The following is a 14,765-nucleotide window of genomic DNA, read 5'->3' on the forward strand; positions in this document are numbered from 1 at the left end:
GCTGCATCGTGTATATGTCTGGTGAGGTAACCAGGCGTTGCATTTCCAGGGCATTGGACAATAACTATTGTCTTCCTTTCTTTGTTTTGTGCAACAGGGGCTTATGAGCTTCGCCTGGCTGGCTACCTACCATATTGACCCCTGTTGAAGCCATATTAGACCTTTACGTTGGTATGTGTATCACTACAGTGGTTATTGGTTCAAGTAACTGAAAGAGGAAAACTGACAACATGGTTCTTGTGTTTTAGATTGAGCTACAAGTTCAACTATTCTGATTGCCAGGCAAAGCCAACCATTTATTCTTCTCCAGGTATACCGCCTTCACTTCACAATAGGGTGGGGGTACGTGAAGTGTTACTTAGTTGTGTGTTATACTTATATGTCTGTGCTTGTCTCATGGTGCTTTGTTCTCGTTTCAGCTTCCCCTCCCAGCAGCTCCCTTCCTACCCCTCCTGAAAATCCCTCGCTCGATCATTCCTGTGTGTCTGTTCTCATTCAGACCCAGGGGCTGTCGAGAGGTGGACCCCATAGAGCATCGTAAGATCCTGAGGACTCCTGGACCCGACACCCAGCCCGTCCTTAGCGCGGACGGGCGCAGACGGGCTCGACTTCGGCGCGCTTCCGGTGCGCCCGCTGATCGCGTCCGCTGCGCGGAGGGAACACTGTATGCTTTTATACACGAGGCTAGAAGTCTAGAGCGCTGGGGCAGTGACTACTCCCAATATGTCTGCCAATAATGCTGCCTCTCACTCAGCACCTTAGTCGGCTGGGTGTGGGGCGATTCTAGCGTGTTTGGCTGTCTAATTACAGCGTTTCTCTAAGGACAGTGCTCCTTGTGAAATTACAAACACTTTGCGGCGCAAATTATAATTTAAAAAATAAAACGAGCAGTTTTAAAAACGAGCAAACAGTTCTAAGTGAAAGCGCTTTGCAGCTCAATGCTAACCCCCGGCATCCGCCTCAGGGGAGTGAAATTGCAGTGGATCTCGTGAGCAGAATCTAATCTCTGCTTTTATACACGAGGCTGGAAGTCTAGAGCGCTGGGGCAGTGACTACGCCCAATATGTCTGCCAATAATGCTGCCTCTCACTCAGCACCTTAGTCGGCTGGGTGTGGGGCGATTCTAGCGTGTTTGGCTGTCTAATTACAGTGTTTCTCTAAGGACAGTGCTCCTTGTGAAATTACAAACACTTTGCGGCGCAAATTATAATTTTAAAAATAAAACGAGCAGTTTTAAAAACGAGCAAACAGTTCTAAGTGAAAGCGCTTTGCAGCTCAATGCTAACCCCCGGCTTCCACCTCAGGGGAGTGAAATTGCAGTGGATCTCGTGAGCAGAATCTAATCTCTGCTTTTATACACGAGGCTGGAAGTCTAGAGCGCTGGGGCAGTGACTACGCCCAATATGTCGGCCAATAATGCTGCCTCTCACTCAGCACCTTAGTCGGCTGGGTGTGGGGCGATTCTAGCATGTTTGGCTGTCTAATTACAGCGTTTCTCTAAGGACAGTGCTCCTTGTGAAATTACAAACACTTTGCGGCGCAAATTATAATTTTAAAAATAAAACGAGCAGTTTTAAAAACGAGCAAACAGTTCTAAGTGAAAGCGCTTTGCAGCTCAAAGCTAACCCCCGGCTTCTGCCTCAGGGGAGTGAAATTGCAGTGGATCTCGTGAGCAGAATCTAATCTCTGCTTTTATACACGAGGCTGGAAGTCTAGAGCGCTGGGGCAGTGACTACGCCCAATATGGGCCGGCCGGCCCTTTGGGGGTGGCGGTCCCCAGGGCCACCACAAAACTCCAGGAGGGGGCTGCGCGGGCCCCTCCCAACAATGAAAACCCCGGGGGTGGTGGTCCCCAGGGCTGGGGGGTCCGTCACGGACCCCCTATATTCAACATTAGAGCCCCGGGGAGGTGGCGGTCCCCGGGGCGAGTGGGTGGGCTTGAGCCTCCCACATAGGATTTTCTTTTTTTTTAATTCAAATCGAAGCCCCGGGGGAGGTGGGGGGGCAATGAGCCCCCCCGAAAGCATATACTTAAAAACCCGAGGGATGGGGTCCCCGGGGAATATAAAAAATTATTAATAGAGGCTATATTTTTTGACGATAGATTTTTCGTGTGTGTACCATGCTCGTACGTACGACGTACGGTGCAAAGTCTGTAAGTTGTCCCGTGAGCATACCTAACCAAGAAAAAGAAAAGATTTTCACATTGGGGACCATAGTAAAACCCCCTTAGCAACCATAGGGGGTCAGGATGTCCTATAACAAACAGCAAACATTTCCTGTCAATCTACACACTCAATCTACACATATACAAATAAATAACAAATTACATTTATTCCCACATGAAATAAAAATGAAACACTTTTCTATTGCTTGAACTTTTGAACCCTTTCCAACTGACAAAACTTTTAACCTTTCCCCCATTACACATTCTGCCAGTTACCATAGAAACATTTCAGGGAACACCTAACTGACAACACAGGTGAAAAGTTCATCGTACATTGTTGCAAATCCAAACAGCAAGTGTGCTTGACTTGTCAATATACCAGCCTATCTTAAGTAGTGTTCTTTTCCATCACTTTTTCTTAACCAATAAATAACAGGCTTTTAAAAAACAGAAACTTGCACCCTAGTTTGGTAGCTAATAACATTACAAACAACCAATCACTTCTTTGCTTTTTTTCAAAACTCCACTTATCCACCATTTTAGAAAAAAAACTTCAAACTGTCCTTTTATTTACAGAGACCTTCTGAGTGCATCAAGACCTCTCTTCAAGATGCTTACAGTGCGGATTGTGGGACACAGCTATATTTTCTGGAGTGAAAGGTACGCACAAAAGAAAGAAATTCACAAAGACCTAGATTTACCAAATGTAGACGTTAAATGGATTAGACAGAGAGGCTTAAAGTGTCACCAATTGATGCCATTGGTGAAATCCTTTATGCATCTCCAACACCCTGACCTCATAATTGTGTACTGTGGTGGCAATGACCTAGGTACTTTGACTGGGGTAGGTCTGGAACTGCTTATGAAGGACACCTTTGGAGAGCTGATGTCAGTTTTCCCCCAAACTGCCTTTGTGTATTCCAACATATGCCAAAGACAGAAATGGAACTGGTCCAATCAATTTTGTCCACCGATTGAGAAAGCTAGGAAACATGTGAATAAATCTGTTTCTGCTTTTTTCCGAGACTATATGATGGGATCCATTTACAACAGCAATCTGCATTTCAATATGCAAGGCATCTTTAGGAGAGATGGTGTACATTTTACAGATGAAGGGAACAGAGTCTTCCTCATGAACTTTAGACTCTGCATCGGTACTTACTTGAATAGGGACTAAAATCTCCCAATTAACACAAGGGCTCTTTTCATAGCCACTCAACATCTAAACACATACACTTTATAAATATCTAAAAATATTTTACTTTTTCTTGCTTATGTACGCTTACGGGACGACTTACAGACTTCGCACCGTACGTCGTACGTACGAGCATGGTACGCGCATGGTAAATCTATCGTAAAAAAAATGGCCTCTCTCACTAATTTTTTATAATCCCCGCGGACCCCATCCCCCGGGGCTGAAATATAATGTTGGAGACCGTGGGGGGAGCCCCAATGCCCCCACGGTCCCAGCCAGCTCCCCGCGTCCTTTGTGAGCCGGCATTGCTTTTCGTCACAGAGAGCAGCTAACATGCTGCTCTCTCTGATGAAAAGCAATCTGCTTTCCTATTTGAAAGAGAGAACAGGTTTCCTGCTCTCTCTTTCAAATAGAAAAGCAGTTTGCTATGGTAGGGTGGGAGCTGCGAGGCTCCCACCCTACCATAGCAAATAGCAGTGTCCCGGGGGTAGGCACCCCGGGACACTGCAGGAGGAGGCCCTCGGGAGGTGGCGGTCCCCAGGGCCACCACAAGGCTCCATGGCTACAGCTCGAACGGCTGAAAGGAATTACGTCAAATTTGGCAAAGAGGTAGTCCTCAGTTCCGACTTGTGCCTTTTGCTTATATGGTGTCAATCTGTTCAGTAGTTCCTGAGAAAATTACAGTTAAAGTAAAAAATATCTATGGGCGCGGTGGATCCGCGGAGGATGCGAGGATTATCATCGTACCATAAGCGGACTGTCCCGATCACACGCTGAATGCTTATTGGCTGTCAAGTGGTTGTAAACATATGTAGCCAGGAACTGTTGGCAGCCATTTTGTGCGTCAGTAGAAGCAAGGCTGAGGAAGTCAGTGGAATATGTGTGCAAAACAGAGAAAGGGGGCAGAGTAGAAATTATTTTACCCTCTAGACCGCTTAGAGGGTCCCAAAAGGACCAACCGGCAGGTGCGTGTAGGGTGCGTGGACTGTGCCGTAAAATAAATAAAATAAAACAGAGTTTTTTTTTAAATAATTTGTCTCCAGGGGGTTAAATACCGGGGGCAACATTATTAAATTTAATGTGAGGCCCAGAGGGGCCCCCCAGCCTTGGGGATCGTCACCCCCAGGGCTAAAAAGAAAAAAATGGTGGGGGGAGGGGTCGAAGGTCCTCAAAGCTGTGGGGACCATCACCCCTCGGGCTTTATGTATTGTGGGAATGGCACTATGTGGCCCCCCTTGGAGCACTTGAGGGCCCCGTTACCCACCAGGGCTACACAAAAAATCATGGCAGGGGAGGGGGGGCTGTAAGGTCTCAAAAGCCCCGAGGACCACCACTCCCTGGGGCTTTATGTATTGTGGGAGGGCCAGCTCTTGCAGTGTCCCGGGGTACCCTCCCATAGCAAGGAAATCTGTTCTCTCTTTCAAAATGTAAATCAGATTGCTTTTCCACATGGGGAGCTGCATGTTAGTAGGTCCTGATGTGGAAAAGTAATGCCGGCTCCCAAACGCGTAGAAGTTGTGCAGCAAAGGCACTGGAGTTGCGCAGTCTACAGATTATGAGTCGTGCATTCAGCACATGCACACCAGGGGGCTACACTGAGTGCTGCGCTGGGTGCACAACTTTTACTTTTCCCATAAAAAATAGCCCCTATCAGTACTTTTTTAAAATTCCCGGGGATCGTATCCCCCGGGTCTTATAAAAAATGTTGGGGACCGTGAGGGGAGCCACAATGCCCTCATGGTCCTGCCGGCTTCCCGCGTTCTTCGGGAGCCGGTATTGCTTTTCCACAAGGGGAGATGCTAACTTGTATGTGGAAATGCAATCTGCTTTGGATTTTGAAAGTGAGAACAGATTTCACTGCTCTGTCTTTCAAAATGCGAACTAAGTTTGCTATGGGAGGGCAGAAGGCGCAAGACTCACGCCCTCTCATAGTAAACAGCAGTGTCCCAGGTGTAGGCACCCCGGGACACTGCAGGAGCCAGCCCTGGGGCGTGACGGTCCTCAGGGCCCTCAAGGGTTCCAGGCAGAGAGCCACGCAGTCGGCATACCACAATACCTGGGGGGTGGTGGTTCCCGGGGCTTGAGGGGTGTTATTGAGGCCCATCCACTTCTAATTTTTTAGGGGGGGCCTTGGACATGAAAGTGGTACAAGGGGGTTGTATATCTGGTACACAGTGTTTTGTTTTACTTCGCTTTCCTTTCTGTCTTGTAGAGGATCCAGGGTAAATATAGTGTTTTTTGTACAGTCACTACCTTTCAACCCTACCCCCAAACGGCTTTCTGCCTATTACCATAGTAACAGTTCATGGAACACTTACGTGAGCACAGAGGTTAGAAGTTCACCACGCTATGTTGCTAATGGAAAAAGTTACTGTGCTGTAGTTTTAAAACTTTTCCATAGGAACCGTTAGTCGTAGCTATAGACTCTGGTAAAGATCTGGTAAAGAGTTAGCCTCAGAATTATACTTCAAATTATAAATATAATTTCTATTGGGGACCGCCACCCCACCAAAAAAAAGACGTATATACTTTTTTTTATTAACTTTTATTAAAACAACAATAAATAACTGGACTCATAACTTACAGATAACAATACCATAAATAACTATAAACATAACTTTAACAAAACAATATAATAAACAAAATGTGATATGTACTCCAATAGAAGTAAGGTAGGTAATCTGCAAAACAAAAATGAAAATTTGTGTTTAAAATTAGATTGATGTGACTAAATGAGGTCAAACATTACAAGTTAAGGTAACACTTGGCAATATTTTCTTATTTTTATGTCTGCAGTGTGCCTGATACATTTCACTTGTCTTATAGGCCCGCGTTCAAGTGGTGTCTGTATGGAAGTGCCTACTGCATCAGATTTACTTTACAGATCAACAGATCTTTAAAATGATTCAGGGATGAGATAGAATTAGGTGAGAGATCAAATCATTATGCAGGAAATATTCCTTAGGGCTTATTTACAAGACTCTTGCCCCATTTTTGTGTTACTTTCCTCATGTTAAAAGGGACGCAAGTGGCGCAAGGGGCTTGTAAATAAGGTCTTTTAATTATAATGCATTTAATCGGAGGGATTGTATATCTAGGCCGCTCTGATTACCTTGTGTAAATACTGTGACCAACAGAGTTCACAACTTGAACTCAGCTTTGGTTCTACACGTCAGAGCGAAGAGCAGCGTCCATAACTTTAAAAGAGAAAGAGAAACAACGTGAGAAAAAGTGAGCGAGAGAAAGACAGAAAAAACGATATTAAAAGTGTGAGAGAAAGTTATAGATGGAGCAGTTATCACTGGAGAAAATACTCGTAGCTCACCTTTTGCCTCAGTTGTGTGTCCAAGGACATGCTGCTTCATAGTGCACCCTCCAGTTTAGTGATCTGAAAGATAGTATATAGAGTTAGTAATAGCATAGTACATACAAATGCACACGTATATATTTTTGGTTTATTTTTTTCTACACTCAAGATACTATATTACAACAAGTTCCACTGTAAGGAGGTGTCTGCACTGTTTTTCTCCAAAGTACTATATCCAATGCATTTCCACTGCATAGCGGTGAGTTCTCAATATTGGGTATCTAGAGTGTTGTACCCCATTGAGTCGCAGAGTCCTGAGGTGAGTGTTTTTCTTGGGAAGTCAGAAGCAAGTTTAGAAGCTCCTTGCACCCCTTTTCCCATGTTAAAAGTTGCACAAAAGTGGCCCAAGGGGCTCGTATATCTGCCCTTCAAACTGTTGTAACCTATCTATTCTCACTGGCCGGAGGTAATTGTACATTCCTACGCAGTGAAGCTGCTGCACACTACCCACTTTCTCCTTTCACTGATGACTTGTCGTTGTTTCGGTAACAAGCTTCTTTGCTCACCTTGTGCAATTGGCTTGATTCAAAGAGGGTGCAGTACGTGTCGAAGCAACTTTCTCAGAAATTGTTACGATGGCCACGCATCATCGCAGAATCCTCGAACGTTGAGTTTTAGAGGTGTTGGGAGGACGCCAATTTGTGAACACAACCTGTAAGATAAAAAGGAAGTTAACATTGTTTGTAATTTTTTTATCATAGGAGAGAGGAAGTGAGAGAGTGACTGCAAAGAATATTCACAGCTCACCTTTCTGTCACCAGTGTTTTTCACCACGTGCCGGGACATAATGCACCCTAAAGCTCTACATCTAAAAGATAGCAAAAGAAAGATGTTATGATTGGTAATTGTTACAATCGTAATGTGGAGTTGCATAACATCGCCCATTCACACATGTTCCCTTTCACATTTAAAAGAATTATTTGTATAGTTTATATTCCTGATGTTTGACCGATTATAAAAACGTTCCTGCTATTGGAAAAAAAATATATACATGTAATTTGGTTCACTATATAGGACTGCGTTTGTCTAAATCGCTGCATCGCTTTTTTGTATCCAGTCTGCTACAGGCCTTCGAGTCCCTCTGATGCGCACCCAGACCTCACTGCTCACCTTTTCATGGACAGGACACCTTCTACATCATGTAGTCCTGATCTGCCACTAAGAAGTTTCACATATGGTGCTGAGTCTTTATATCTCCATGGCTAACAACATACTCGTGCTCCCATCATCATCATTGCAGGTTCTTCCCCTGCTCAGTCCTTTCGGTACCACTAACTCAGTAACCAAAGAGGCCACGCATGTGGTGTTGGGCCCACTGTTCGCTGGTTTGGTCCTACATGAGGCGTCCGAATCACCAGGACGGGCCATCACAGCGCTTGCGATGGGAGCAACTCTAAAATGGCGTGCAGCACTTGCACCCTGTCTTTTTTATAGGTACGGTCATGTGTGTAGTGACAGATGCAATGGATGGGTGTGTGCTGGGTGTATACCAGCCATGAGGGAGTGTGTGTGTCGTTCTGACAACTAGACCTGGAACTAAGAAATCACTGCAATGGAAATCTGGGCCATGTTTCATTTTTGTGTTTTCCTGGTAGCGTAAGTGGAGTGGGCTGGCCTGACGTACGCTAGTGTTGTGCGAGGCTCTGAAGCATGAATCCAGAGCCATGGTTGTGGTCCTGTCGTGAGCTATATGAGAAATTAAGTTATTCCGGTGTCCGTTTTGTAGTGCTGACGTCATCCGGGTCTTAAAAGCAAATGTGTCATTATATCTGTAAAGTTCCACAACTTGGCCAACATGGAAGGTACAGGGTATCACTGACTCTATATTTGTTCATAGTTGCATACATAAAATATGGTAGACATGGCGTATTTCTGCGATTGTGAATGTTTATTATACATTCAGGGGAGTGTTGTAGCTGTAGTAATACAGGGCTGTGAAAGGTTTAAGTTGTAGTTGTTGGCACATGAAGAGTAGCTAATATATATACGTATGTGGTCATTCAGGTACACTGTAAAACTTGATGCTGGAAATCAGTGTTCGAGTGTCAGAGTTGCGTGCACATCCTGTGTTTGTAGAGTAATGACCTAATCTACGCATGCCTGAAAATGTATTGTAAATATGTTGCTCATGTAAATAGCTGGTATAGTTTTGGGTTGATTTTGCGCTATATAAATATACTTTTTTTAAAAAAAATAGAGGAATAGCCCACACTGACTGTCACAGGTAAGTTGGTTGCATACGCTATTTATAACACAATATAATGTGGCAGGGCGGAGGAGCAGTATTTTACAAACACAATAAATACACAGACACAGATAGATAGTTGAAATGTGCTCGACTCCATTTTATTACGTTGTTGTTGGTAACAAGTACAATAGTAATCATGATTAGCAGCAGTTACGTTTTGTCTGAAAAATGGGATCTAAGACACAGATATTAGTGTTACCTGCACCAAAGGCTGCATGGCACCAGTATTTCCATGGCATGTATCTCTCAGTAAAGTTTATCCCAAGTAAAGTTTGCAATGCAAACCTGGAGTAATATACCTGGGAAAATGTTTGGGGTTGTCGAGTTTTCAATTCCAATACGTGCTATAGCAGACGTTGTTATACATTTCAAAATTAATTGGGCCAACTGTACTTGTGATTCTCCTATTACCATGACTAGAGAATCTGGATTTCATTAAAGACACGGAGTCTAACATTATGCATATTTCTTTTAATGCAGTCCAGACAGTTGCATACATCATAAAGCAAAAAGGTTCCAGAATAGAATATTAGGAGCAAATAAAAGGCATGAGCCTATAACAGTCTGCCTCTTTTAAATGTGGTGTAGAACAGGATTGGTCCCGAAAAACGTAAAGAGTCCAAACAATTTCTTTAAACCATCACAAAACGAAGGAAAGGAAGAACGGTGAATGAACCGAAGTTCAAAATCCTGAAGTTATGAGAGATTATCTGAAAAAAAGAAAGATACAAGTAACTCAAGAATACAAAACGCTAAAATAAGGAGGTAAACAATGTAATTAGACAAAAGTATAATATTTTTTTTTCAATAAATAGGATACAATAACAATAAGTACAACAGTAATAAGAATAAATATACTATAAAAAATCCAAGTGAAAGAGAGGGTGGGATGTTAGCCTCCATTTCTTTAATTAAATCCAGATTCTCTAATCATGGTAATAGGAGAATCGCAATTTCATTACAAGCCCGGAGGCTAGCATTATGCATGTTGGTAGCTTTGTAAGACTACATCGGACATATGAGCAATTGGTTTACAATAATGCTGTGCGAAAGTCCTAGCATTAGACTAAACTGCAGCTTTAAGAATATCATCCAACTTACCACCTGACCAGAAGGACTTACTGGCCATAGCACCTCTGATTGAATGAGCTTTGAACTTCTTTAAATCAATATCTGCTAAATTCATAACAATTTTAACCCATCTAGCAATAGAAGCTGAAGTAATAGCTTTGTGAGGTTTAAGAAAGGAGATAAGTAACTGATTCACACCTAAAGGACGAAGAGCATTCATTCTGCAGTCGTATTCTTTCATACAGTCTACCACACAAAATGTTTTGCACAGATCAAAACGTGGATAGAAGATTGAATCAGACATAGTCTTGGTTCTTCTAAACAAATCGAAATTGACTCCAAACATGTTGTAGGATCTATTTGAAATTTCAAGAACTTTATCATCAGAAACCCTACGACAAGATACTATGCAAAGAAGTGTGGCAAGCTTAATACAAAGATTTTTCATATCCAAATTAATATTATCAGGCCAGCTACAAAAAAGATCAAGAATTCACTTAACATCCCAGAGAGATTGATATCTAGGTTTAGGTGGTCTCCTGAGTCTAATACTTTTGAGTACTCTACAAATAATGGCGTCTTTACCTACTGTTTTACATTTGACAAGAGCATGTCCTGCGGAAATAGCCGACCTATAACAAGTGATTGATCTATAGCTAAGACCCCTTTCGAATTGTTCTACAAGGAAGTTAACTATGTCAACCATAGGTGCTTCCACTGAATCCAGATTCCTTTTCAAGCACCAATATAACCACAATTTCCATATGTTGTTATACCGGTAGTGTGTACCAGGGGCCCAAGACTCTATGAGGAGAGTTGAAGCTGTTGACGAAGGAGATCATTGGATCTCCTGACACCCTCCAGGCAAGAAGGTTCAAATTCCCTGTTTGAACTAGTGGGTGACTTCATCCATCTATGTCTGTCAGAAGATCCACCATGGAAGGAATTAGAAAGGGAAGGAATTAGGAAGGAAAGGAATTAGGAAGGGATAGGAATTAGGAAGGGAAGGTCCTAGGCCAGCTCCAGGGTAGTGGGAAACCAAGCCTGGGATGGCCAAAAAGGGAGTCACTAGAACAATGGAACAGCGTTGATGTCTCACCTTATGGAGGACTCTCTGAATCATGGCAAAAGGGGGAAAGGCATACGCATTGATCCTCTTCGAACATTGAAGAAAGGCGTTCACTGCTAGAGCACCCGGGTCAGGCATCCATCTGTAATAATTCTCCAGTCGGAATGTAAACCTGCTCGCAAAGAGATCTATTTCCAGAGGACCCCATATTTTCTTGAGATGATTGAAAACAGAGATGTTGAGCTTCCAATCGCTGTGGTCTAAAAGTCACCTCAAATTCTAATCAGCACAAATGTTTGTTTTCCCTGGAAGATATTCGGCCCTTAGGGAGATCTTGTGTTCCAGGCAGAACATCCAAAGTTTCTTGGCTAAATTCAAAAGGTCTGCAGACTTGGTTCCTTCCAGATGATTTATATAGACAACCACAGACATATTGTCCCTTTTTAGAATGAGTGATCTAGCCTGAAGAGAATTTCTGAAACCTATTAGCGCATAGAGACTGGCAGTCAGTTCTAAGTAGTTTATATGGTGAGAAGATTCTTCTTGAGACCAAACACCGCGTGTGTTCTGATCTAGGAGACAGGTTCCCCAGCCATGAAGGCTCGCATCTGATTCTAAGACAAACTCTGCTGCTCAACCAAACACTGCTTTGCCATTCCAAGCATCCAAGTTCTCTAGCTACCAGGTCAGTTCTAATCTTGCTTCCTGGTCCAGAGAAATGCGATCCCCGTACCAGTGGCCCGATCTTAGAGCCCTCGCTTTTATCCTTTGAAGAGCTCAATAATGTAGGGGACCCGGAAAGATAGCTTGGATAGAGGAAGAAAGGAGACCCAGTAGCCTGGCTAGTTCCCTCAAGGATAAATTCTGTTGTTTCAGAACGTGTCTTATCTCTTTCCTGATTTTGGATATTTTCTTTGATGGGAGTAGAAGAAGGCATTTCATGGTATCCAGTGTGAAACCTAAGAATTCCAGAGTCCTGGAGGGAGATAATATTGACTTCTCTCTGTTTATGATAAACCTCAGGCTTTCTAAAAGATCTATTATGGTCTTCAGGTCTTGAATGATTTGAGAATGGTCCTGGGACAAAATGAGGATGTCGTCTAGGTATATGATTAGATGAATACCCTTTTTTCTTAAGGAAGAGGCAATTGATCTCATCACTTTGGTGAAACACCATGGGGATGATGAGAGGCCAAAAGGGAGTGCTTGGAATTGGAAGAGAGGGGGTTTCCACATAAATTGAAGGAAAGGTTGATGAGCCTTGGCCATAAGATGGTAAAGTAAGCGTCTTTAAGGTCTAGTTTGACTAGCCAGTCTCCTTCTAATAATATGTCTCTCAGAAGATGGATGACCTCCATCTTGAAGTGCCTGTAAAGAAGATATTTGTTGAGTTTCCTTAAGTTTATGATGGGTCTCCAACCCTTGTCCTTATTCTCGACAAGGAAGAGTGTACTTATAAACCTTAACATCTCCAGAGGGATTTCTATAATTGCACCTTTCTATTATTTTTGCCTGATCTAGAGTGAGAGGGATATCTCTGGGGAAAGAAGTTTCAGTAGGAATTTCTATATAGTCTATCATAAACCCTTTCACTGTATTCAGAACCCATGGGTCTTGAGTAATTAATTTCCAATTGTGATAACAGTATTTGAGTCTGCCTCCTAGCTTTGGGGAAAAAGAAGGGGAAGGGAAAAGAGTTGATATACTCACTTTGAGGGTTGTTGTCGCTGGAGGTTCTTGAGCGAAATCCTATTCCTCTTTGTGGATAAAATTGAAGGGTATTTGAGGGTTGGTAACCCCTTCCGCTGTATCCTCTAGATCTAGGGTAGGACCTCCGGTTGAAGCGGCTGCCCCTTCTTTGTCTTATATAGAAGCCCTGGAGCATTTAACTGTTAGTAGATTACGAGTATCTCTCTCCAAAGGGTTCCTTAGCCATAATTTTATGAATTTGCCCACATGTTCTTGGGGGAAACATTCTGAGCTTCTAGGATGTTTTATATTAAGGGGAGAAAACATTTCCTTGCCTAAAGGGTCTACAATATTGTCTTTTGACAAGGAAGGGAGATCGCCCTCAAATGGTTGAGAATAAAAATCCAAAGACATACTCCAAGACATATTCGTCTGGAAGATCAGAGGCATCATCGTCTTGAAAATCATTGTCTCCCAAGCACTTCGATATTTTGTGTCACTAGGGACACTCAGATATTTGGTGCTTCTGAGGACACCGTTATGAGTTGTGCCGCCAAGGACACCCAATGTATTTGAGGTGCAGTGACCTCCCATAATAGCTGAGGTGCTGGGACCTCATATAGTGCTTTTGGGGGTTGGTTGATCAATATTCCTATTATTTTTTAGCCTTTTCCCCCTTACTTCAATGAGATCGCCAGTGGGTAGGGTATGTTGGTTCTCATTAATATCATCCTCCTCTGTGGGGAGTGATCTCTTTGATACCATAACTTTAGATAGGGTTTCCAACATACAAGATCTCATTTCTATATGAATCATACTTTTGAAGGCTTTGTTATCCATACTAGGGATGGGGGTGCTAGCCTCATCGGAGTCTATATCAGACATACTATAGAGGTCAAAGGATTAGTTAGTAGAAAATAATATGCTTATCTCCCCTTTTTACATTTTTTTTTATATTTTAAATTAACAGAATAGGAAAATTGTGCCCCTTCTCTTTTTTTAAATATATTATTAATTATTTTTAAACAGGTGGTTGTCAAAAAGGGAGGAAATAAATTGCACCAAACCGGGAGAGAGTCAGTAGAAGAGAGCCACAAAATGATGCTACAGAAAATACAAATTAAAGCACTAAAAAACACTTAAATAGTGAGTAAAGATGGATTGCAGCCAGGAACGGGCGTCTGATTGACTATAAGCTGATCGGGGGCTGAGCAACTGTCGGTATGCTTGAGCGCCCGATCAGCTTGAGCTCGTTGCTAGTAAACAAGCTCAGCATTGGTGAATATGAGTCAACAACGCTACGAGCGCACCGCCATGGTTCCTTCCTCAAAAACGTCACTCTCCTAAATACGGAGAAATCGTAAGAGGACGCATGAGTTTGTGGGGAAAATTGGAAGAAAAAGGCAGAGTGCAGAATATGCGTGAGGGTGAGAGCTCAGATTTAGGGCGTGCCAGCATTTTACTCACGCAAAAGCGTGAAGCCAAAATCAAGCGATTGCAGTATGGGGAGAATTGCAGAAGGGAGACAGACCTCTCCCCAGGAGGAAAGAGCGGTAAGAGCAGATAAGGCCAAGTTGAAGAAGGGTAGAAAAACAGGAGAAGGAAAGGAGGTCAGGGGCCAATCTTCGTAAATTGGAGATCAGGTTGACCAGGCCAGGAAAGGAGGGTGGGAAGGGGGGTGAAGGCCCCTATGGATTTAGGAAGAGTAAAGCCATATTTAGGATATTATGAGTGAAAAGTTTAAACATTATTAAGAAGGCAGTAATCATAGTAAATATAATGAACGTATCTGCTTGGAGCCACATTTAAAAGAGGCAGATTGTTATGGGCTCAAGCCTTTTATTTGCTCTCAATGTTCTATTCTGGAACCTTTTAGCTTTATGATGTATGCGGCTGCTTGGACTGCATTAAAAGAAATATGTATAATACTAGCTTCTGGTCTTGTAATTAAATCAGTGG

This window comes from Lissotriton vulgaris, chromosome 8, assembly GCF_964263255.1.
Source record: "Lissotriton vulgaris chromosome 8, aLisVul1.2, whole genome shotgun sequence".
In the NCBI taxonomy this organism is placed as follows: Eukaryota; Metazoa; Chordata; class Amphibia; order Caudata; family Salamandridae; genus Lissotriton; species Lissotriton vulgaris.